This window comes from Amblyomma mixtum, chromosome 1, assembly GCF_055824585.1.
Source record: "Amblyomma mixtum isolate Tamu chromosome 1, ASM5582458v1, whole genome shotgun sequence".
NCBI lineage: Eukaryota > Metazoa > Arthropoda > Arachnida > Ixodida > Ixodidae > Amblyomma > Amblyomma mixtum.
In genome coordinates, this window is record NC_143012.1 from 1,701,242 (window position 1) to 1,724,793 (window position 23,552).

Below are 23,552 nucleotides of genomic sequence, written 5' to 3' on the forward strand. Positions count from 1 at the left end.
AACTTTCCTGTATCCTCCTCTCTTCTTTGTTTTTTCCTTTTTCCTGGCGGCGAGGGTTAACCGTGTGTGACCAACTACCCTGATTTGAGTCATATTAGGTTATATTTAAGGTGTACAGCTGGCGTGGGCAGGACTTTCTTTCAAGTACCTGTCGCGTCCCTTTGTTGGACTCCATGGTGGGTGGCTGGCACCATGACCGAAAAACTACATTTTTTTATGGCTCCCCCCTTTTCAAAACTTGATCGCTCTCTCAAGAGAGGGCGGACCGAAGCAGATGACTTTTTCCAGAAAAGAAAAGTATCCTTTCCAAAATTTCATGTCATTCACAGTAAAGCAGAAGAAACACAAGCAAGGATAATATCCCCATTCCAAGTCTCAAAACGCTCGACGGATGCCTTAGGCCTTGGCTACAAGGTGTCAAAAATGGCCAGTGGCGACTTACTTCTTGAACTGCGCGACAGCATACAACACTCAAAAGTTGCAACAATTGTATCCATTGGGGACATCCCTGTCTCTGTGACCCCACATCGGTCTCTGAATACTGTACGAGGCGTCATCTCTGAAATAGATTTTGTCCACCTTTCTGAAAAGGAAATGCTCGAAGGACTTACTGACCAAGAAGTTATAGATGTCCACCGGATCAAGATCCGGAAGGATGGCAAAGAAGTGGACACCAAACACCTGATCTTGACATTCAACATGAGCACATTACCCGAATCCATTGAAGTAGGCTACCTGAAAATAAATGTAAGACCGTATATTCCCAACCCACGCAGATGTTTCAACTGCCAGAGATTTGGCCACGGCTCCCAGAGTTGTCGCGGCCGCAAAACTTGCGCAAAATGCTCTTCGAAGGACCACCAATCCGAAGAATGTGTTGCTAACCTACGGTGTGCAAACTGTGATGGCAACCATGCTGCCTACTCCAGGGCTTGTCCGTCCTGGAAAAAAGAGAAAGAAATCATTACTCTCAAGACTACGCAAAACATTTCTTTCAAAGAAGCAAGAAGGCAATACTCTCAAACAAACAAATTCACCTTCACTGCAAAAACAAACTTCGCCGATGTGGTGCGTGGGCGCGGCGCACCACACCAGGCTTCGGCACCTGTCCAGGCCACACGTAGTGAGCCTGTGGCGGGGCCATCCGCGCCGTCTGGTGGAGTAGCTAACGCTACTCCGCCTACCCCAAAGGAGGGGACGCAGACCCCCGGGTCGGCGGGCCCAAAGACCTCTTCCCACAGGTCGAGGTCAAATTCGAAAATCAATGTGCCTCCTGCACGGTCGTCCAGTGCCTCCGCAGAGGCGATGGACACGACCCCGGGCAGCCCCTCGCCGTCCACGTCGGATGGTCGGCGGAGCTCCCTGGATCGGTCAAAAAGAGACAGGCCCCGAGTCACGGGGCCATAAACAACTTGATCTAGTTTTTTCAATCAGTACAAACACAAAACTAAGATGGCTTTCATAATACAATGGAACTGTAGAGGAATGTTGAGGAACTACAGTGATATAACTCATATTCTAGGGTCAGTGATGCCTCTAGCCCTATGTCTCCAGGAGACCAATCTTGGTCCACAACATTCAAATATCTTAAAGCATTATACAACTTTTAGGCGTGATCGCGAACATGCAAATAGACTCTCGGGAGGCGTCGCAATCATCATCCAAAGCGGCGTCCCGGCTCAAGAAATCAAACTGAAAACAAAACTTGAGGCGGTTGCGGTTAGCGTCATCAGCTACAAAACCATTACAATATGTTCTGTATATCTTCCCCCACACATCACATTAACATGCCAAGATCTAGAAAGCCTGATCGATGAACTGCCGGAGCCATTTCTGGTAGTTGGCGATTTTAACGCTCACTCTCCGTTTTGGGGAAGCGAACGCTGTGACTCTAGAGGCCAAACAATCGAAGATTTTATACTTTCGAATAATGTCTGTCTTTTAAATACGGGAAAAGCCACATATTGCTGTCCAAGCACAGCAAAAATGAGCTCTCTCGATTTAGCTTTCGCATCACCATTACTTTTTAACGATTTTAAATGGGATGTTTTAAATGACCCCATGGGCAGCGATCACTTACCTACCGTCATCAGGCTCTCATCGTCTACTCCAATCATCCCCACAAGGCCACGGCGCTGGAAAATTCTGCTCGCCGACTGGTCACTTTTTACAAAAAGTGCCACTCTGGAAAAGGAATTTTGTGACGACCTTAGCACAGATGAAATTAATGAGAAGTTTACTGAATGCATAATATCGGCTGCAACACTCGCTATACCACAAACAACAGGACTTGCACAAAAGAAACATAAAGCGTGGTGGACAAAAGAATGCACATTAGCAAAAAAACAACAAAACATAACCTGGAGCGCTCTGCGTCGATATCCCACTGCAGAGAACTTACTTACCTTTAAGAAGGCAAAAGCCAGAGCGCGGTATGTGCGAAGAAGTGCAGAGAAAACCTCTTGGCAGAAATATGTATCCTCAATAAATAGTTCAATAACATCAAAGAAAATGTGGGGAAAAGTTCGTAAATTTACTGGTGACCATACCCCTTTCACACTTCCTCTCTTGACAGCACCCGGGACACAAACATCTTTAGAAGAACAGGCCAACATACTGGCCGAGCATTTTGCTGAGATCTCAAGCTCATCCAACTACACAAACACATTTCAGAAACACAAATCAATAGCTGAAAAACAAAAATTTCCATCTGGAGCAGCTGTACATGAGGATTATAACCAGCCTCTCACACTACAAGAATTAAATAAAGTATTATCTTCTGGAAAAAAGACAGCACCAGGACCAGACAACGTGCGTTACGCTATGCTTGCACATCTCTCCGAGGCTGCTGTAGAGGCACTGTTAAAATTCTTTAATAAAATCTGGATAACTGGAAATATACCTGACGAGTGGAAAAAAGCAGTCATAATACCTTTTCTCAAACCCGGAAAACCACCAACAAGTCCTAGCAGTTACAGACCAATAGCCCTCACCAGCTGCATTGCTAAATCTTTCCAAAGTGTAATAAACATTAGACTAACCTTCGTACTTGAATCTCGGCAACTACTAGATAAACACCAATGTGGGTTTAAGAAAACATGCTCCACCACAGATCATCTTGTCCGCCTAGAAAACACCATCCGGGAGGCGTTCATCCACAAGCAGCACTGTATTGGGGTCTTCTTCGACTTGGAGAAGGCCTACGATACTACGTGGAAGTTCGGCATCCTCCGTGACCTAGCAGAGCTAGGTATCCGCGGCAGGATGTTGAACTGCTTGAACGACTTCCTGGCTAACCGCACATTCCGAGTCCGCCTAGGAGCAACTCTCTCCATGACTTTCACCCAAGAGAACGGCGTACCCCAGGGGTGCATTCTAAGCACGACACTCTTCATAGTAAAAATGAATTCCTTAGCTAAAGTAATACCCAAGTCCATAGTGTATTCAGTTTATGTAGACGACCTACAAATAGCATGCACGTCCTCTAGCATATCAACCTGCGAGAGACAAATACAAATCACACTAAATAAACTAGGTGCTTGGGCCGACAGAAATGGGTTTAAATTTTCTCCTCAAAAAACAGTAGCTGTTCTTTTTTCATTGCGACGAGGCCTACAGGTCGATCCTAATCTATACCTGAATCACACTGTGCTACCAATTAAACAAGAACACAAATTTTTAGGCCTAACTTTCGACAAGAAACTCACATTTCTACCACACATTAACAACCTTAAAAAGAAAGCTTCTCAAGCCCTCAATATCTTAAAAGTTCTCTCACGGAAGCGGTGGGGGTCCGATAGAGCAAGCCTTTTACAAATATATCGCTCTCTGGTTCGCTCCAAGCTGGACTACGGGTGCATAGTATATGGTTCGGCAAGAGCATCCTACTTAAAAAGATTAGACCCCATTCATAACCTTGGTCTGCGCCTATCATCTGGAGCATACAGAACATCACCAGTAGTTAGCCTTTACGTTGAAATTAATGAAGCCGCTCTTGAGGATCGAAGAATTGCCCTTACATGCTCATATGTCTTAAAAATCCGTTCTCTTCCGAAACATCTCTGCCATCCAATTGTCACCAAGTGCCCATCTAAAAGATTATTCATCAACAAACCACACTCTATCAGACCATTACTACTGCGCTTTGAAGATAAATGCGAAGAGCTAGCAGTGCTAGATGCCCTACCAAATATTGCACAAAGGAATGAATGTTTGCCACCATGGTACAGCCTGCCTTCAGTATGTAACTTCACAATGACACATTTAGATAAAAAGCAAACGCCACATGAGTACATATTACAGGAATTCTTTACACTACAAGAAAAGTATGACACCTACATTGAATTTTATACCGATGGCTCAAAAACAGAAAGTCACGTTGGAAGTGCAGTAATCCAGGGAAAAAATAAACAGATAATGCGACTACCAGAATGCGCATCGGTTTTTACTGCTGAGTGTTATGCCATCTTTGTAGCTGTAGAAAAAATAGTAAGAGAGAATATCAAAAATAGCATCATTTACACCGATTCCCTGAGTATGCTTAAAGCACTGCACTCCAGAAATGCAGCTGAACCTATAATAGGAAACATCATACATAACATAGTTAAAATCACAAAACAAAATCATAACATTAAATTCTGCTGGGTTCCTAGCCATGTTGGAATTGTAGGTAATGAGAAAGCAGATGTATGCGCTGCACAAGCCCGGAATGGCTAAATAAAGCAAGTGAACATACCGCACAGGGATTGTTTAAAGTTTATATACAGTAAACTCAAAAGTAAGTGTCAGGCTGCATGGCAAGAGCACGTAAACAACAAACTACATTCTGTGAAACCAATTTTAGGGGAATGGCAATCATGTAGGCATCAAGAACGTTTTACCGAAGTTATTTTATGTCGGCTTCGCATTGGACACACCCACCTCACGCACAGCTTTCTACTAACCAAACAGAACAAACCTCTCTGTGACATGTGCGGTGCTGAACTCACGGTGAACCACATTTTAATTTCATGTATCAAACTAGAAGAACTAAGAAAGAAATATTTTACAACATTTTACAGAGAAAGCATCCCTTTACACCCCATGTTACTTTTAGGTGATCGAGCACTGGTTGACATCTCTTGTATTTTTAGGTTTCTCAGGGAAGCCAGTGTTTTAAACAAACTCTAAGTATAAAAAGCTTCACCTTTCACAAAAACTCTAACCTTGTGTTTGGCGCATCATAGCCTCAGTTGCTTTTGCGCCATTAAAATCAATATAACTAACTAACTAACCTATATTAACGCGCATAAGTCGGCGGGGTTTTTTTAAATGTCCTTTCAAGGTTGGGCGGTCGACTTATAATCGGAGTCACATGGACTTATATGCGGAGTCTTAAAGTCGCCTTATATACGGGGTCAAAAGTTCGACCGAGTCGCGGATAATATCACGCCCCGTGCGCTCGTAATTCCATGATAGTTGTCAGACATGGTGTGAAAGTTGATCTTGTTAAAAAAAAACGAATTTAATTGAGATATACACCAAAGGTTTGTTTTAATACGAGAGCAACTTGTTATCGACAAACCGTGGGCAACGGGCAACAAGCACAACCGTTTCACGACCATGTTATGCTGTACGGCAGATGGGCACAAGTTACCGCCATTCCTTCTGTTCAAGAGGAAAATGATCCCGACTAAGGAAAAGTTCCCGCCAAAATTCATCGTACTGAAGAATGGGAAGGGATTTTTTAGTGATGAAATGGTCCTCGAATGGTTTCGTCTCGTGTGGTGCAGGCGTCCGGGGGCACTGCTGAAGCCCCGCAGCATGCTCATCCTGGACTCTTTCCGCGGCCACACAACCGACCGTGTGATAAAAGCGGTAGAGGACGTGGGATGCGGCCTGGTTATCATTCCGGGCCGATTGACACCTATTCTTCAGCCACTGGATGTGGTGCTCAACAAGCCATTCAAAGACCGCATCGGTGCATTCTACAACGAGTGGCTCCAGCAAGAATGGCGAGTGGCTCCAGTGCCTCTTGTATTTATGCTACTGTAAAAAAAACTATTGACCTTCGCTGGAGTGAATTTTGTACTTTTCATGGATTTTTCGCTGTAGTGTTTTAGGTTTGAAGGCACTTGTTTCTATGTAACCTCAGTGTTGCACAGTTTAGTGTAGCGCAAACGAGCACTGTGGCAACGACCATTTCCTATGCGAGCTTTATCAATCAATCGTTATCTGCTTTTAGCAGATAACGATTTTACTTTTGACGAAGCAGTAGCTGATGTTTTAGGTACATTTGGTCGGAACAGCATGGGCCGCACCTTCACTCACGAACTACCTAGCAGTAATAACCAATTACAGTTTTTAGATCTCACCCTAACCTTTCATCCTTCACACGTTTGCTGGCAGTATCGTTTTGCTGGCAGTATCGTTTGCTGGCAGTATCGTTTGCTGGCAGTATCGTTTGCTGGCAGAAAGATGAAAAACTGTAGCGCTCGAGACGAGGACACAACGAAGACGACAACACATGCGCTAACTTTTAGAAGTTAGGGAAAGTTAACTTTTAGAAAGTTAGCCGCCGCGGTGGCTCAGTGGCTATGGTGCTCGGCTGCTGTCCCAAAAGACGCGGGTTCGATCCCGGCCGCGGCGGCTGGAATTTCTTTGGAGGAGAAATTCTAGAGGCCCGTGTACTGTGCGATGTCAGTGCACGTTAAAGAACCCCAGGTGGTCGAAATTTCCGGAGCCCTCCACTACGGCGTCTCTCATAGCCTCAGTCGCTTTGGGACGTTAAACCCCATAAACCAACCAACCTTTTAGAAAGTTAGCGCATGTGTTGTCGTCTTCGTTGTGTCCTCGTCTCGAGCGCTACAGTTTTTCATCATGAGCAACCAACTCGCCCAAACATCCACCCTGACGCAAAGAAAGTTTTGTTGCCTTTCCATTCGAACCATTCTAAGACCGTCAAGAGGGCTATCGCTTCTCAATGCTTAGCATCCACACTCAAGAAGTCTTGCCACCATGCCATGCACGCAAGCTTTGCTTCTCAGGTGTCCAGGCTGCAGAAAGCAGGCTTCCCGGCTTCCGTGGTTCTCTTCGTGGCGCAGTCCTTGCTGAAAAAGCTGAAGGGCAGCAAGGAAAACAACCGAAATCAAGATAAAAAGCAGGCAAGGCCGGAAGTTGTACCTTACGTACACCACACTTCACATAACCTCAAGAAGGTGGCCAGTAAGTATGGCGTCGATGTGGTATTTTCAGCGCCGCGAAAACTCGCCGGAATGTGTTCACGCATTGGAAGAAAAAAAGTACAAGAGTGCAGCATCAGACACCAAAAGCCACATGTTGGCTGCAAGGAAGGAGTAGTCTACGAGTTCCCGCTTACATGCGGCAAGGTGTGCGTCGGACAAACCGGACGTTGTTTTAATGAGCGCCTGCTTGAACACAAGAATTCACTAAACAAGAGAGGCCATTTTCCAGACCACTGCCAAGCCTGCTCGAAAGAGAAGCGTATAGCCTGCAAGGCTCGACTATCTGATTGCAAAGTGCTATTGAAAAGCCGACATAGGACAGAACGTGAGCTTGTGGAAGCCTTCTATATCAAGAAGCGAGGTGGTAGTTGCATTAGTGACACGTCAGTTGTTCTTCGCCACACTAAAATGCTGTTTCTTGATGCATATTTGTGACAGGTGATTGTCTGCGATTAAGAGCATGGATAAGGGCAAAGGCTATATAAACGTTCTTCCTTGAATAAATCCTGTTGAAAGTGCAGCGCTCGTCCTGTTCCCTTATTCGTCCGTGTTGCCGTTTTGCGCTCTCATGTCTTTCACGGAGCTTTAATCTCACCCGCGTGATTACTGTGTTTTGTTCCTTTTCTTCCACGGCATCACTTAGTTGAGATTTGATGCGAAATGTCGTGCAGCATGCACTTGTAAGTACATAGGCTTAGCTGCGCTGCGAATTCTGAGTGTGCCTGCTGAGGCGCGGATGAACAGCGAAGTCAACCATGGGCTAATTTGGCGGAGACTCTTGTGTGGGTGCCTCGAGGTGACTTCGAGCTTTAATTTTGTTAGGTTCATTTTGTGTCTTGGCACGCAAACTTTGCCTGCGCTGATTATTGCGTGCTAGTGTCCGCTGACACGCAAGCACGAGCGAGGCCACTCTTGGCCATCGTAGCTTATAGAAGCTGGCGTGAGCTCCTAGAGGTGCTACTTTGTGTGGCCGTATGAAGTTGCGCAGTGTGTAACTTCTGCAAGTTTATTGTGCATATTTTGCACATTTACGTCTTGTCTGCTGCCATGCAGAACGAAATGCAGATCACATAGAGAGTTGTGGTAGTTGCGAATAGGAAGCAACTTTGGGGCCAAATTTAAAGCCTCTGTCTGACATCTCGGTTGATTCTTCCCTGCCCAGGTAATATTCGAGAATCGTTTCCACTTTTCCGACCGATTGTAGACCAATTCCAATTTTCCCTCTGTTTCTTGAAGTGTCGTGCATTATGACAACACTTTGATGAGGTCCGTACCCCTGAACCATGCATCGTCTACGCACTTCGTGTTCGTTCCGCAAAATTTTGTTTCACTTCAGGTTTTTCTTAGAGGAATGGCTAGGCGCAATCAGTTTTGCTTTGGGTTTGGCCTGGCGGGACGAGTGGGTTTCAGACGGCACTTGCTTTTGTCGTGTGTGTCTTGGCGTTTGTTATCCCATTTGGCTCGCCTTACAGAGAAAGTCTGACAGATGGACATCGACAGCCGATGAAGAGGGGCCTTGATTATTGTATTTGTTTTGATACTTTAATAATTTCACTGAGCACATAGCTGGCTGCAGATTTTTAACAGAGCAAAACAATGCGCTTACTTTTGCAGGACCAAGATTTCAAATGTCACTTCAGTATATCGCAGCACAGCATCAATGAGATGACTAGAAAGAACAGTTAAAAACAGTGCGTACCAGGTCAGACCAGTGCCCAATACTGTCAAGAGGATGTGGGCGCCTGGCTAGGGGAACCAACCCAGTACAGGTGCTGGGAACAGGCCTGGGAAGGGGACCTGCAAAGCAGGTTATAAAGTGCTCTTAAATGAAAAGAATAGAAATACGGTTCCAAGCCACACTGATGCAAAGTGTAACTTATACGGAATGCTGCAAAATAAACACATTCTTTGTGTGCAACAATAGTTCTGCTTCCTCTAGTTTCTTTATTAACTGAAGGGAGGAGGTAAACAAACCACATAGTATGTGGTCCTTAACCTATTTCCACCTGTGCTAAAGCTGGATATGAACATGTAAGCTACGTTCCGCAAGAGGATTACTACATGCACTGTGATCAAAAATACATTATTTTATGCAGATTTGAAATGGCTGTACACAAAGCCTCAAATTAATTTCTTTTCAAACACCAACATAAATACATACATTTTTACTACAAGCCAACAAATATTCATCTTAATTCCAGACAGTGACTAGTCATCCTGTAAGACCATGAAGTATGGTAGCATACTCTTGTTCTTCCATTGTGTAGTATTGCAAGATGAATGTCTTCAATGGATGCAAATGACAAATAACAGAATCACATGATTACTACAAAGAATTGCTGAAACTTCGCAATAATCATGAGCAGGCGTTGGTTTGCCTGAGTTCCTTCCTGAGCTCTACCTGCCAGGCCTCAGAACTTTGGGTGACAAAATTTATATAATCGAAGTCAGTCACGAGAAGCAACTGAGAAGAGACTAAACAATCCATAGCAAGAATAAAATAATATAATGACTCTGTTAACATTCCTAAGTGCAGATATTTTATGCGAGCTTACTTAACTGGTTTCTAGCCGTTACTTTGAATGCTACCAACTGTTTCGCGGATTCTCTGCAAGCTTAATGAATACCACACAATTTTAAATTTGAAATCGATGTTAATTTCCAGAACTTTTTAACAAAGACAATGGCAGCTTATTTTAAATGTGATCAAGGGGGTTGTGCAAACGAGTAAGGCACACAAATCAAATATAACAGTGAAATGCATCAAAACAGGCCATTTACTGCGGATACATTATTCTGTTGCCTTTAGTACCAGGCACAAAATGGGAAGATGTATCAAAACCTTAAAAGCATAAATAATCATGCAGTGAAGGATCACAAGCTGCTTACCCTCTCATTTAACAGATGTACGCCTGCGTTTGCACCACGCTGTCTTGAACCGCTGGTTTGAAGAAATCATTTACCTTGTCGTCTCATTGTAAAAGTATAAGTGCTGCTTCCATGTATTGGGGTGTATGTATATGCTGTCGCCACCTTCCCTGAACCCACAGTGAAGCTTCAGTATGCAGCAATGAGTACTAGATCCATAGCAGATTTGATTAATATTATCACAACTGTAATTTCGCCGTAAACATTGTTGCTAAAAGGGTCTTCCTACTCATATTAGAAATGAAACACCCTTTGTGCACATGAGAGCACATTTCCATTCTAGTAGAAACACAGCAAGTGCTTTTTTTTTACTTCCGCTTAAAAAAGGCACTAACAAAGTCCACCTAAAAAAACAACTCAGGCATAAGTACTGGTGCCTAGTTCCACATAAACTTATTCCATATAGTGCCCTACAGTTACGTCTGTCACATTCGCTTCAGCAGTATACACTCAATGAATGAATTAAAGCAGTGAGACAGTTATATTTTCTTTTTTGACATCGCTACTATGAATTAACTGCACCTTGTGCCAGGAGCTGTGAAGTTCTAATACTGAGTGATTGCGCCGTTGTGCTAAAACCAAGGAGTAATCAGGTTGGAATTATAAATGCGGCGGCCGCATCTGTGACGGCAGAATACAAGAACGCACTTCAGAAACTTGGGGCGCATTCATCTGCTGCGACCCGCATGATAAGCAAAATTATATTTTTTGCGGGGAACCATGGCATTTTAGAAAAAGCGACGGGGTTACTTTTTTTTTTTAAGTTAATAGCGACGCCGCATACCGCGTTCTGCGACCATGCATGAGAGTAACAGTGTTCAAAAGTGTTACGCATATCCTAACTAAAATGAGACAAAATACTTCGGAGAGCGCTAAAAATAAATGCTGAAAAGCTACATCCACTTGCAAGGTGAACTTCATTGCAGAAGTAAGCAGACGTACAGAGCGCTCGCCTGGTGCTTCGCGGAACGATGAAAGGCGAACTTACAACGCAGGTAGTGGGATTGACTGCCACTGCAGTCGCTGAAGCGCTGGCGCATAGTCATATAAAACCTAGAGTTACTGCATTCTACCAAAGGTACATTTGGTAGCATATCCAGTCAGTCTAAAACCCTATTCCTCTATAATGCTCTATTCCGCAGCACAATGCTCTAGCGCTATAGACAAGCCTGCTCACGTCTTTATCAGACGACGCTAGTTAAGATGAAAAATCACTTATCAGGGCACTGAGACGGATGTGAGACGACAGGGCTTCGAGAATACCCTCAGGACAGCCGTGTCAAGGTAGAAACTTCTCTCCCGCTGTTCACGGACTCGGCAAAGCCTGTGCTTCGCTGGATTCGCTCACAAAGGCCCCAAATCGTCATCCGCAAACCAGTGAATTCGGTTAAGTAGGAGTCTTTCCTTTCACCGCCGAACATCAGAAAGCAGCCAAGGCAAACACGCAGTCGCTGCTCACGATATCAGTTTTAGCTGTGCGTCCGCAAGGGCTTAACGTAAGCAAGAAGCTAGCGGGGACCATAGTGCGCATGCGCAGAGTGCGAGCCTTGCGTCTTGCGTACGTACGCATGCCAGCGGTCTTTGCGTTGCGTTGCTTGCGTGCCTTACGTGGTTAACGTTGGCAACATTGCGGCGCCCTGCACGCCCGCTTCCAACCAAATACTTCATCGCCGCTGCATTTTTCGATGCGATAGCTATCTACGGCGTACATTGTTGTCATAGCAAGAAACCCCGGTAAAGTACTTCTCCAACTTTGCACTAGAATTTGTTTTCATTTGAATCAATTGATTTTCATTAAAAAAGACAAAGACTTCAAATGCAAACACCACTGTCATTAATAAAAGAGATGATGATGATGAAAACGTTTATTAAAGCCTTAGTTGAAGGGAAGGCTGATCGGGTCCCTAGTCCGGGACGCCGTTGGTGAAAGCCGCTGCCCGTGCTCTGGCGACGAGGGCTCGTTGTTCCTCGAGGTCCGAGCTGGACAGGGCCGCCTCCCAGCCCTCCCGCGTTGGCTGATTTATGATCTCAATGCTGTCATTTTTCTGACAAGCCCATACCATGTGGTACAAGTTTGCCTTCTGGCCACAAAATTTGCACTGTGCCGAAAAGGACTCGGGCTCAATGGCGTGAAGCGTAGCTGGGTTATTGAAAGACATAGTTTGTAGCCTGCGAAGGTGACATTCCTCTGATTTACTGAGACCCTTAGCGGGCCTCGGGAGTGTCTGCCTTTCAAGGCGCAAATGTTGCAATATTTCTGAATATGTCGTTAGCGGAGAGGGGGAGCCAGAATCAGGAAGGGAGGACGTAGAAGGATGCCGGGGAAGAAAAGCTCGGGCCGAAGCGTGTGCGCGCTCGTTTCCTTCAACTCCCAGGTGACCTGGTACCCATATTAATTCCTTCCGTTCAGCTAAAGTCCTACATTGACTAAGAATTTTGCAGGCTAGCGGCGTGATTCTGCCACGCATATAGTTTCTATAAGCCGCCTGGGAATCTGTAACTATGTATTTAGATTCTGAGTGCGTTGCGGCAAGGGCTATCGCTACTTCCTCCATAGCCTGTGTATCCCCGTTACGAACTGAAAGCCCGTCCACGACTTGCATTTGGTGCACCACTGAGATTGTTGATATTCCTTGTACAGGACCCGCAGCGTCCACGAAGAAGGCTCCTTCTTTTGTTGAATAGCACTCGTTCATCTTCTTGCTCCTCGCCACTCGTCTAGCATGATGATGCTCCGGGTGCATGTTTTTGGGAAGCGGAAGCGTAAGGAATTTGCTCTTCCACTCTTTAGGTATATCTTGTCTCCCAGCCACTTGCTGCGGAAAGCTAATATTTAAATCTTCTAGGACCCTACGGCCGGTCGTAGTTGTGGCCAGTCGCACTACCTGGCTTGTAAGATGGGCGCTAATCAATTCATCAGCCGTGTTGTGTACCCCTAGTTTTAGTAGACGCTCCGTAGATGCTTTCATGGGTAGGCCGAGTGCCTTCTTATAAGCCGTTCGAATGATAACGTCCAGGTGGTTTAGATCTGTCTTCCTCAAACGAAGGTACGGGGCCAAATAGAAAAAAAAAAGAGGAAAAAAGTTTCTTCAGCACACAGTTCAGGAGCTTTCACTTGCTATCGCTAGATGGCGCCACACGCTTCCCGGTCGCTACGCTAGCCACTCCCAACTAAAATTGTCGTTGCAAGGGCTGGTGGCAGTGAGCGTAAAAGGGCAGTGCGCGCAAAGACCGCACTCGAGTGCTATCCCACTACTGTGGCACCTCCCCTGCATGCACCCTGTGCGGCGACCCTCACGCCACACTCTCCCACATCCTTTTCGGCTGCCCTGCTGATCCTCCCCCGCAGGGACAGCCCGCGTTATCAAGTTGGGAGGACTGGGAGGTCGTGCTCTCGTCTCCGGACCCGCCATCGCAGCTTGCTGCGGTGCTTCGGGGTGCCGACGTCATGGACAAACACCACATGAACGTTCCGACGTAGAGTGGGACCGTGCGGTGGTGCAGGGACCCAATGGGGGTCTAAACACACTTGCCATAATAAAGTTTCTCTCTCTCTCTCTCTCGAGGCTCTCTCGCCGTCTTCTGACCATTGGCGCCGTCTGCGGTCGATTGGATCCCCACCGAAACCAAAACTTGCGCAGCTTCGTTCGTCATGTAGGCGAAACTGATAAAAGAAAAAAATTAGGCAGCGGCTTAGCCCTGGTTGGTTTATTGGTTTGTTGGGGTTTAACGTCCCAAAGCGACTAAGGCTATGAGAGACGCTGTAGTGAAGGGCTCCGGAAATTTAGACCACCTGGGGTTCTTTAACGTGCTCTGACATCGTACAGTACACGGCCCTCTAGAATTTCGCCTTCATTGAAATTCGGCTTAGCTCTGGTTAAGGCTGGATATACAAGCGAAAATCTGCTGTTATGCTTGATTTCACGTCATGGCTGTCGCAGTTCGCGCGCAATGGAATGGAAGCACCACAATAACGGTGGAGGCGTTCGGCCATCCACACACTGCCTGTTCGGAGGCGGAGGAGGAGACGGTAATCGGTGCGGTTAAAATTCAGGGGGCACTTTGGCTCTCTAAAGTGCTGCAAGGCGAAAGCGGTTCCTTGCGCACTGTTTTTCTTTATTTTTCATAACTTATTTTTTCCATGTTATTCTGGTTTCTTTTCTTATTTTTATTGTTTCTTGTTGTGTTATTTTTCATATTTACTCTTTTAATTTAATTTGTATTTTCGTTTCTTTCCTTATTTTTATTTCTCATATTTTATATTTGTTTCTCTTCTTATGGTTGTTTTTAATCTTCCTTTACTTACTATTATTGTTTTTATTTTTCTACATTATTTTTACTTTTTCATTACTTTTATTTTATTTACGAAACCCATGCATTCACTATTCGTGGCGGAGTGGTAGCGTCTCCGCTTCAAATGCCAAAGACCCTGGTTCGATTCCCACCCTCGGCGCAGTTTCTTTTTAAGCGGTGACGCCTAAACAAATCTGCCGACACGGCTGCCGACGCGTCTGCTAACGACAGTATGAGGCATTAAAGGCTTTCGCCTTAATACTTCGAAGAATACACCGCGGAAACCCCTGACCTGGCGCGATTTGATACCAGTCTCACGGAACCACTAGAACGCTGGATGCATCTGGCGACTGGACAGACATTTAAACACGCGTCTTCAATATATCTTGACGCTTTTAGGCACATGCAGAATTCATGTGGCATGTTTTTAGGCGCGTGCACTCGAACTTTGCAATCGGGCTTTGGGAAAAAAATCTCTGAGGACGGTTACGAGTCTGTATACATGTTTAAGTGTTAGCTGTGGTGTGAGAGCAAAGAAGATTTATATTATCCTGGTCTAAACTATAGTCGGATAAAACTTAAGAACGCAGCGGCTTTTCTCCTTCAAAGGACCCCCATCCAGCCAATGTCGTCGGCAGACTCTCATGACCCTGATAGTGTGACAAAGCAGGGAGTGGCAGATGGGATAATCCCTTCCCTCTATGGCCAGGGGTAGACTACTCTCTCCACTGTGGTGCCGCTCGCAGGGTCATGAGAATCGGTCGACGCCATTGGCTGGAAAGCGTCTGTTGTCGGGAAAAAGCCGCTGCGTTCTTGAGTTGTATTTGACTACACGCTCTTCTCCAGTGCTGGCGCACTTGTGCGCAACACGCGTCTTTTTGTGCACCATACCCCCCCCCCCCCCCCCCCCCCCCGCACAGTCCCTCAGGCTTTATCATACATACAATGCCGCAGCAACGTCCTGGCGCGCTGTCGAGTTCGTCAAGCGACCTCCACCCGTCAAACCATGAACACGCAGTGCGGGCACTGATGTGCATCATCTTGGCGCGATGCCAAGGTCTGCGCTGCGGACGGCGTCGACGCCGACGGAGCTGGGGAACGAGGTGGGAAGAGCTAATGCACTAAGGCAGATAAGGCAGATCGGGCAGAAACCACCAGGGGGAACGGACAGCTCAAGCACGAGACTCGTGCAAGGCTGGTCAGCGATGACGAAGAACGGCGACTGGCACTTTCTTCATCGTCGTCATCTTTACAATGTGCGCTGCGAACGACGCCGCCGAAACGGTTGCCGACTGTGATAGCGACGGCGGCACGAAACTGAGGAAGGAGCTAATGAGCTGGTGATCTCAAAACGAAGCACAGGAAGCTTGAATTCAATGTCGCAGGTGCCGCCTCTGCATGTTCCTCCGCTGTTGTTTGGTGTCAACTGAACGTTTCCTTTACAACCTTGCTGCGTGACCTGTTTTAAAAGTCTCGCAATATTTTCTTCTACTAACAACATATTCCGGAGTGATGCGTAGCGTCAGTCCTAAAGGAAAGACGAAACAAAGCATGCAGGCACGAATAAAAAATCAGGGGCACTTTGGCTGTCTAAAGTGCGTATAGGCGAAAGCGTTTTCCGCACCACTTTGCCTATGTGACACTGGTGACGTCACCAGTGGATTACGTCACACATAATTGATGACGAAGTAATGACAAATTACTAACTAGTGACTAATTACTGATTATTGACTATATACTAATTAACTGCTAATTAATAGCGCGTACGCTTCGCCTTTAGAAGTGGAACGCGACAGCGTGTTGTAGCGCTGCCAGGCAGTTCACGGAACGCCACCACCCGTTCGGCGCGATGCCTTGCCCACGGCCGCTCGATCGAGCGGCCGTGCCTTGCCCTTTGAACGCGATGCTTTATTTAGGAAAGGAAATTACGTAGTAATTCTCTGTCATCTTGATGTACACCCGAACCCACCGTACAGGAAACGAGGAATGCCACCACACGGTCGGCGCGATGCCTTGCCCTTTGAACGCAACGCTTTTCAAGGAACTGAGGAAATGGCGCAGCAATTCTCTGTCATCTCGGTGGACAGCCGAACCTTGCTGTAAAGAGAAAGGGAGGAAGATGGGAGTGAACGAAGACACCGTATTCACTAGACGCGCCTTTGTTCATTCCAAGCCATCGAGCTGGCATGGCGGAGTGGTTAGCGTGCTGGTCTCGCATTCTGGAGAGCCTGGTTCGATTCTCCAACTCGACCAATTTCCTACTCGATTTTATTGATTTCTATGGTCTGACTGGAAAGGTTAATTAGGCTAATTGGTTAATTAACTAATTAACCAAACTTAGTCCCACTTGGAGCATCACTATACCATCCTTTTACTTGGTTGCATGGTTACTAGCCAAAGTACAATTGGTCCCATTTGAAATTCGCGCACTGTGACGTCACGAGCATTTCGACCAAGTGAAAAGCGTGGAATTTCTGTCGACAACTACTGCTTACACTGATGAGGCATTAAAGGCTTCCACCTTAAAAAATATGTAAATTACGCACTCATTAAGCTTTTCGTACGTATGACATCAACCGCGATCTGTGACCAGCTGTCCTCGAAAATCTTGACAGTCTAATGCTGGCAGTGACGATAAGACGGCGTCCTGTGTAGCTTTGGCCGTACACTGGTACACAGCGACCTTCAGAACGCCTGTGTTCTGTGATGGTAGAGTCTCGTGTGAATGTCTGCCTTTGCGACGGCCCCTATCATCACTACTTAGATGCAGAGAGTTTGTACTACACTGGGAGTAAAAACTGAGTGATGTGTCCACCAGCGCACACCCTTTTATTGTACTCAGCAATTCCGAAGCAAAGTATTATTAAGCGGGAAACAGTTTATCAACGCAATGTCTTCAGATAATGCGAGATTTCAATATAACAATCAATATATTCGCCGACCACCTGACGGCAGTCTTGATTTTTTATTTGCGTTTTTGCGTTTTCGCTCTAATCAAAAGCATTCCCAATTGGTTTTCTTTGGCAGTCTTAACTTCTCGATTCGATCGGTGGAAACACATAAAAAGAAGGATTTTTGTGACATATCCGAAGGAAGGACAATTACCTTCACTATATTCAAAACAGTTCCCTTACAATTTTTCAGTAATCAAAAACTTTTGCCTGAGAATTTTGAACATGGAAAGGTTGTGGACAAGAGGCACACTCTGTTAAGAAAGGATGTGCGCTAGAAGAAGCTTTATTCCCTTTTACTCCCAGTGTATTAAAAAAGGGTGTGCGCTAAGGGGCAGCTGACCCCCTTTTTACTGCTAGTGTACTGATAAAAGGGTGCCCACTAGAGGACAGCTGACTGCCTTTTTACTCCCAGTGTACTGATAAAAGGGCGTGTGCTAGAGGACAGCTGACTGCCTTTTTACTCCCAGTGTACTGATAAAAGGGCGTGTGCTAGAGGTCAGCTGACTGCCATTTTACTCCCAGTGTACTGATAAAAGGGCGTGTGCTAGAGGACAGCTGACTGCCTTTTTACTCCCAGTGTACTGATGAAAGGGCGTGTGCTAGAGGACAGCTGACTCCCTTTTTATTCCCAGTGTACTGATAAAAGGGCGTGTGCTAGAGGACAGCTGACTCCCTTTTTACTCCCAGTGTACTGATAACAGGGTGTGCACTACAGGGCACATGACTGCCTTTTTACTCCCAGTGTACTGATAAAAGGGTGTGCACTAGAGGACAGCTGACTGCCTTTTTACTCCCAGTGTACTGATAAAAGGTTGTGCGCTAAAGGGCAGCTGACTGCCTTTTTACTCCCAGTGTACTAATTAAAGGGTGCGCACTAGAGGACAGCTGACTGCCTTTTTTAGTCCCTGTGTACTGATAAAAGGGTGTGCACTAAAGGGCAGCTGACTGCCTTTTACTCCCAGTGTACTGATAAAAGGGTGCGCACTAGAGGACAGCTGACTGCCTTTTTACTCCCAGTGTACTGATAAAAGGTTGTGCGCTAAAGGGCAGCTGACTGCCTTTTTACTCCCAGTGTACTGATTAAAGGGTCCTCACTAGAGGACAGCTGGCTGCCTTTTTACTCCCAGTGTACTGATAAAAGGTTGTGCGCTAAAGGGCAGCTGACTGCCTTTTTACTCCCAGTGTACTGATTAAAGGGTCCTCACTAGAGGACAGCTGACTGCCTTTTTACTCCCAGTGTACTGATAAAAGGTTGTGCGCTAAAGGGCAGCTGACTGCCTTTTTACTCCCAGTGTACTGATTAAAGGGTCCTCACTAGAGGACAGCTGGCTGCCTTTTTACTCCCAGTGTACTGATAAAAGGATGTGCGCTAAAGGGCAGCTGACTGCCTTTTTACTCCCAGTGTACTGATGAAAGGGTGTGGGCTAAAGGGCTGCTGACTGCCTTTTTACTCCCAGTGTACTGATAAAAGGGTGCGCACTAGAGGACAGCAGACTGCCTTTTTACTCCCAGTGTACTGATAAAAGGGTGTGGGCTAAAGGGCAGCAGACTGCCTTTTTACTCCCAGTGTACTGATAAGAGGGTGCGCACTAGAGGACAGCTGACTGCCTTTTTACTCCCAGTGTACTGATAGAAGGGTGTGCGCTAAAGGGCAGCTCAGTGCCATTTTACTCCCAGTGTACTGATAGAAGGGTGCGCACTAGAGGACAGCTGACTGCCTTTTTACTCCCAGTGTACTTATACAAGGGTGCGCACTAGAGGACAGCTGACTGCCTTTTTACTCCCAGTGTACAGATAAAAGTGTGTGGGATAAAGGGCAGCTGACTGCCTTTTTACTCCCAGTGTACTGATAAAAGGGTGCCCACTAGAGGACAGCTGACTGTCTTTTTACTCAAAGTGTACTGATAAAAGGGTGCGCACTAGAGGACAGCTGACTGCCTTTTTACTCCCAGTGTACTGATAAAAGGGTGTGTGCTAGAGGACAGCTTACGCCCTTTTTACTTTCAGTGTACTGATAAAGTTCGCGAAGACTGCCCGCTGCGTCATATCTCGAAAGGGGGATCGACACAATATCGCCGTCCTGGAGAGCAGTTCGCGCGACCTCATCCTAGCGGTTATTGCCTGCTATGCCGCTGTGCCCCGGTAGCCATTCGTAGATAATGTACTGTCCTGTATTGATGGCAGAGTGATGTAGTTGTCCAATTTCCGCGACCAGTTGTTCATGGCGACACAAAAAGCGGTGAGTTCTGCACCCGTCGAAGAAGTCTGGTGAGCTATCCTAACTCTAATTTCTCTTGTCTTTGAACGGATGACCACGGAGCCCGAAGAAGTGTTAGGGTTCACTGAGCTGTCGGTGTAGACGTGCACCCGGTTTGCATGGTGCTCATGGAAATATTCAAGAGTGACTTGTTTTAGTTCTATCGGCCATAAATCTTTCTTCTTCCTGATGCCAGGTATTGCAAGAAGCACACGGGGATTGTGCAGGCTCCAAAGTGGCGAGGACGGTCTAGAGGCGGGTGTAAACTGGGACAGCAGAATGGCTATGAACTATGAATAGGCAAAAAATCTATAGGAAGGCAAAAGGTTCTACAATAATTCTATAGACTGTCTATAGACTATTTTTATAAGGGTGAACTTACAACTGGATTTTATTCGAAATGTGCAAGTCACATGTATATAGCGAGCGCACACGCTCATAGTCACACATAGATAAATCGGAGCAGCCGCGGTGGCTCAGTGGTTGTGGCGCTCGGCTGCTGACCCGAAAGAAGCGGGTTCGATCCCTGCCGCGGTGGTCGAATTTCGATGGAGCCGAAATGCTAGGGGCATGTGTACTGTGCGATGTCAGTGCACGTTAAACAACGTCACGTGGTTGAAATTTCCGGAGGCCCTCATAGCCTGAGTCGGTTTGGGACGTTAAACCCCAATAAAAAATTAAATAAACTTTTTCAACACCGCTAAACAACAGGGCATACAATAAGAACAAACAAACACAGCGCTGAACTTAAACTGAATTTTTTTTTCGAATAAACAAGTTAGTCTATACACTCATAAAGAGAGCGCGCTTGCGCATAGTAACACATATATATATTGATTTGCTTACTTCAATTAAAATCCAGTTGTAAGTTCAGCGCCGTGTTCGTTTCCTCTTGTTCTATGACTTGCTGTCAGGCGTTGTTGAAAAAACCTCCTTATGGATTACCAACTCGCCCAGTCTGCCGTTCTCCTACAGTTTGTTGTAACCAGACGCGCGTCTCGTATGCGGCATTGTTTGTTCCTCGTGTTGGCCCAGAGCGTCACCTCGCTGCTGACCACTGCCACGCGTGAGACGAGAGAGCTCTGTGAATTCGCTCCATGGCCGACTCACTCTGAACAAGCGTCCTGAGTACTGCACCGTTTCGGTTGAGCTGACCGTGCGTGAACTCAGCGCGCTGCTCACGCCCGTTCTTCGCACGTGAGCGTCTTTCACACGGCGTGCGGCCGGGAAGCGGCAGCTTGGTTGTTCTGTAGATCAGCAGGCTCGTTACAAGCCCGTCGATGTTTTTTGCCGGCCCATTTGAATGCCACGCATAGGTGAATGCGTGCAGCAACAGCACGAGCGGACGCTGGTCTGGCGGTTGTCTGGGATGCAAGCCTCTGGAGAAGTAGCTAGGCCTCTCGCTTCGGTGTCAGCCTTTGTAATTTGTCCGTGTCGACTGAGCATCGGCGTCGTGTAAAAAAAATGTAGAGGGGACACCTAAGCTCGTCTTTAAGGATTTGACGCGATGGCGTTAATAGGTTAATGTTCGTATATGTGGAATTGGTGATCCTCAACTTTACATTCATATGTCCCCGGGAGTCCTCGCACCACTCCTTCAGCGGTTAAGAAACGCGTCACTGCCCTGCGATGGCAGGCGCTGCCACCGGTGGGGCTTGTGTGACCCAGGTTGCTCTTCCCGCGCAACCTGTCGCGATCACTAATTGATTTAACAGCCATCTGTCACGCTGGTAAGTTTGCTCGCAATCCGGTTGGCAGGTTGCGGTGACGCCACAAGGTCACGTGACCCAGGTGGCCCACCTAGGTTGCTTCTCCGGTCGGTGGTCACCTGGACTACCCGGCGCCACCCTATTTTTCGCTCACAAACGCCGAAGCCAGATTCTCTGTGTAACGGAGACTATAACGCTATTTCGTTAAAACGAATAGTCCATTGCAAGGACCTTATAAGCAGCATGCCGCTTGACAAAAGTGATACGATATGCCTCTTTTCACAGAACTTGTCGGCATCGGCGTCGTATCATACTGTGCTCTCCCACGTTCTTCTACGAGGTAGTGAAAGCCTTCTCTAGGTGACTTGGGGCGTGGGCACAATCTAGGGTCCTCCCTGTGTGCTTGTCCACATAAGCCGCTCCCTCACATCTTGTGAGCACGGAGTGAGCTAACTGGAATGACCACGGCGGCGGCTGTGCAATGTCCCGTTTGAAGTTTCGTGATCTGTAGTATTCCTCTAGTGAGCAGTCCTGTCGAGAAAGGTAATGGAGTACATAGCTGTTACTAGCTCGGTATCGTTAGAAGGTCGAACTCTTCGACATTGCTGATTTAATTTATTGACTTATTGAATTCTGTCGAAAGGCTGTCTGGCAAATGATTTTCATAAGGGAGGAGGGGAGTGACAAACAAATTGCGTAGAGCAACAAATAAACACTTATAGGTAAAGTCCGCTTAAAATAGACAGATGCTAGCGCCCTGTATATAGTACATAATTCCCGCCTCGACTCTATGGCCACATGACCTCAGGTGACACACTTTCCTCCTGACTGCAAGCAACTGTGCCCTACAATCCTGAACACTTAATACACCAGCCTTAGCTGGGCTCTTGACCTGGGAGCTAAACTTTTTGTTCCAGATCTTTAATGAAGGCTCAGTAACCATTTGCCCGCGCGATGCTAGTCACCAGTGCTTTAAAGCAAGTGATGAACTCCGCAGGGGAAGTTGTACTGCCCCGAAAAGCGTGGCAAGAGTAGTGAACTTGCAGCTACAAGAGCATTTCCTTCCAAATTCATCTATGTCCTGGCTTTGAGGTTGCAAGAGTTGTCACCTTCTTCGCCTTGCAGCGTGATTGGAATGTGCACCATTCAGTGCTGAATTGCTTTCAACGTATTCACTGAATGTACTATCAGCGTCAAATGAAACGCGAACAAAACACCTGAAACGCGAGCACCAAAAATCAAGCATATTAGAGGCTGGAGGTGAAATAGAGGCCTGGCATATTAACATTTCAGAAGAGCGGTCTTTTCGGCTTTGATGGGAAAATCTACTGCTCATATATTTTGCCTCCCTAGTATAATATCTGCGAGTTGCGCTGTTCGCGTTTCAATTGGCTTGTTCGCGTTTCAATTGACGCTCATAGTACATTGCGTTTAGGGGAATCAGATAAGTTGGAGTATAGATTTGAATAGGGGAGTAATTACTACTCAGGATCTGCACAAGCGCAGCCACACTCATTTAGTTTCATTGAATTTCTTTATTTGCACAGAAAGCATCAAGGGTCCCACGGCTAAAAGCTACTGGAACATCTTGAAGAGGCTGAGGAACCCTATTACTTGGCAGAGGGCTATACAACTCGCTCAAGATACAACAGCAAAAGAGAAATAAAACCATGGCAATTTTGAGAAAAGCAGCGCTTGCAGACAAAGGACCAGAACAAGAAGGACACACAACTCAAGATGTACCCCAACCAACTCGCCCAGCAACACACCTTGCCCATGGCAATTGGCAGCAATAATCAAGCTGCAGAGATCGACACAGCAGTGCACTTGCAAAAACAGCAAGACTGTACAGTTGACAATCAAAAGTGTATTTGTAAAATGTGGAATAAAATATACAACTTAACAGGTAAAGATAAAAAGGGGTAAACTATCTGGAACCCAGTTCACTTCAAATATACTAAATGTAGCCACGGAACCGAGTTGTAACTCGCAGAAATATTCGGACACGTGGGCTTCTGGGCCGGGAGGGTGGGGGTCTTCATTCTCTTCCGTGGACGAGCTGCATCTCGAGCGGTTGTGAAACCGGGCTTGGCTCGCTTTTGTGCTCCGTGCGAGGTTTCGCGGGAAGCGCGAGCGTCGGGGACACCCTGGCGTGCTTTGAACCTCTAAGCGGATGATAGAATACAAA

The 23,552-nt window shown here is 46.4% G+C and overlaps 1 long non-coding RNA gene across 1 annotated transcript in view; it reads left to right on the top strand.

Moving 5' to 3' along the window:
• The window catches only part of LOC149365218 (uncharacterized), a 163,011-nt gene extending 139,769 nt beyond the window's left edge, over positions 1-23,242 (top strand). The window contains exon 3 of the long non-coding RNA XR_016282528.1: positions 22,912-23,242. This is a non-coding gene — a long non-coding RNA (uncharacterized LOC149365218). The remainder of the gene's footprint in view (positions 1-22,911) is intronic.
• The last annotated feature ends 310 nt before the right edge of the window (positions 23,243-23,552 follow it).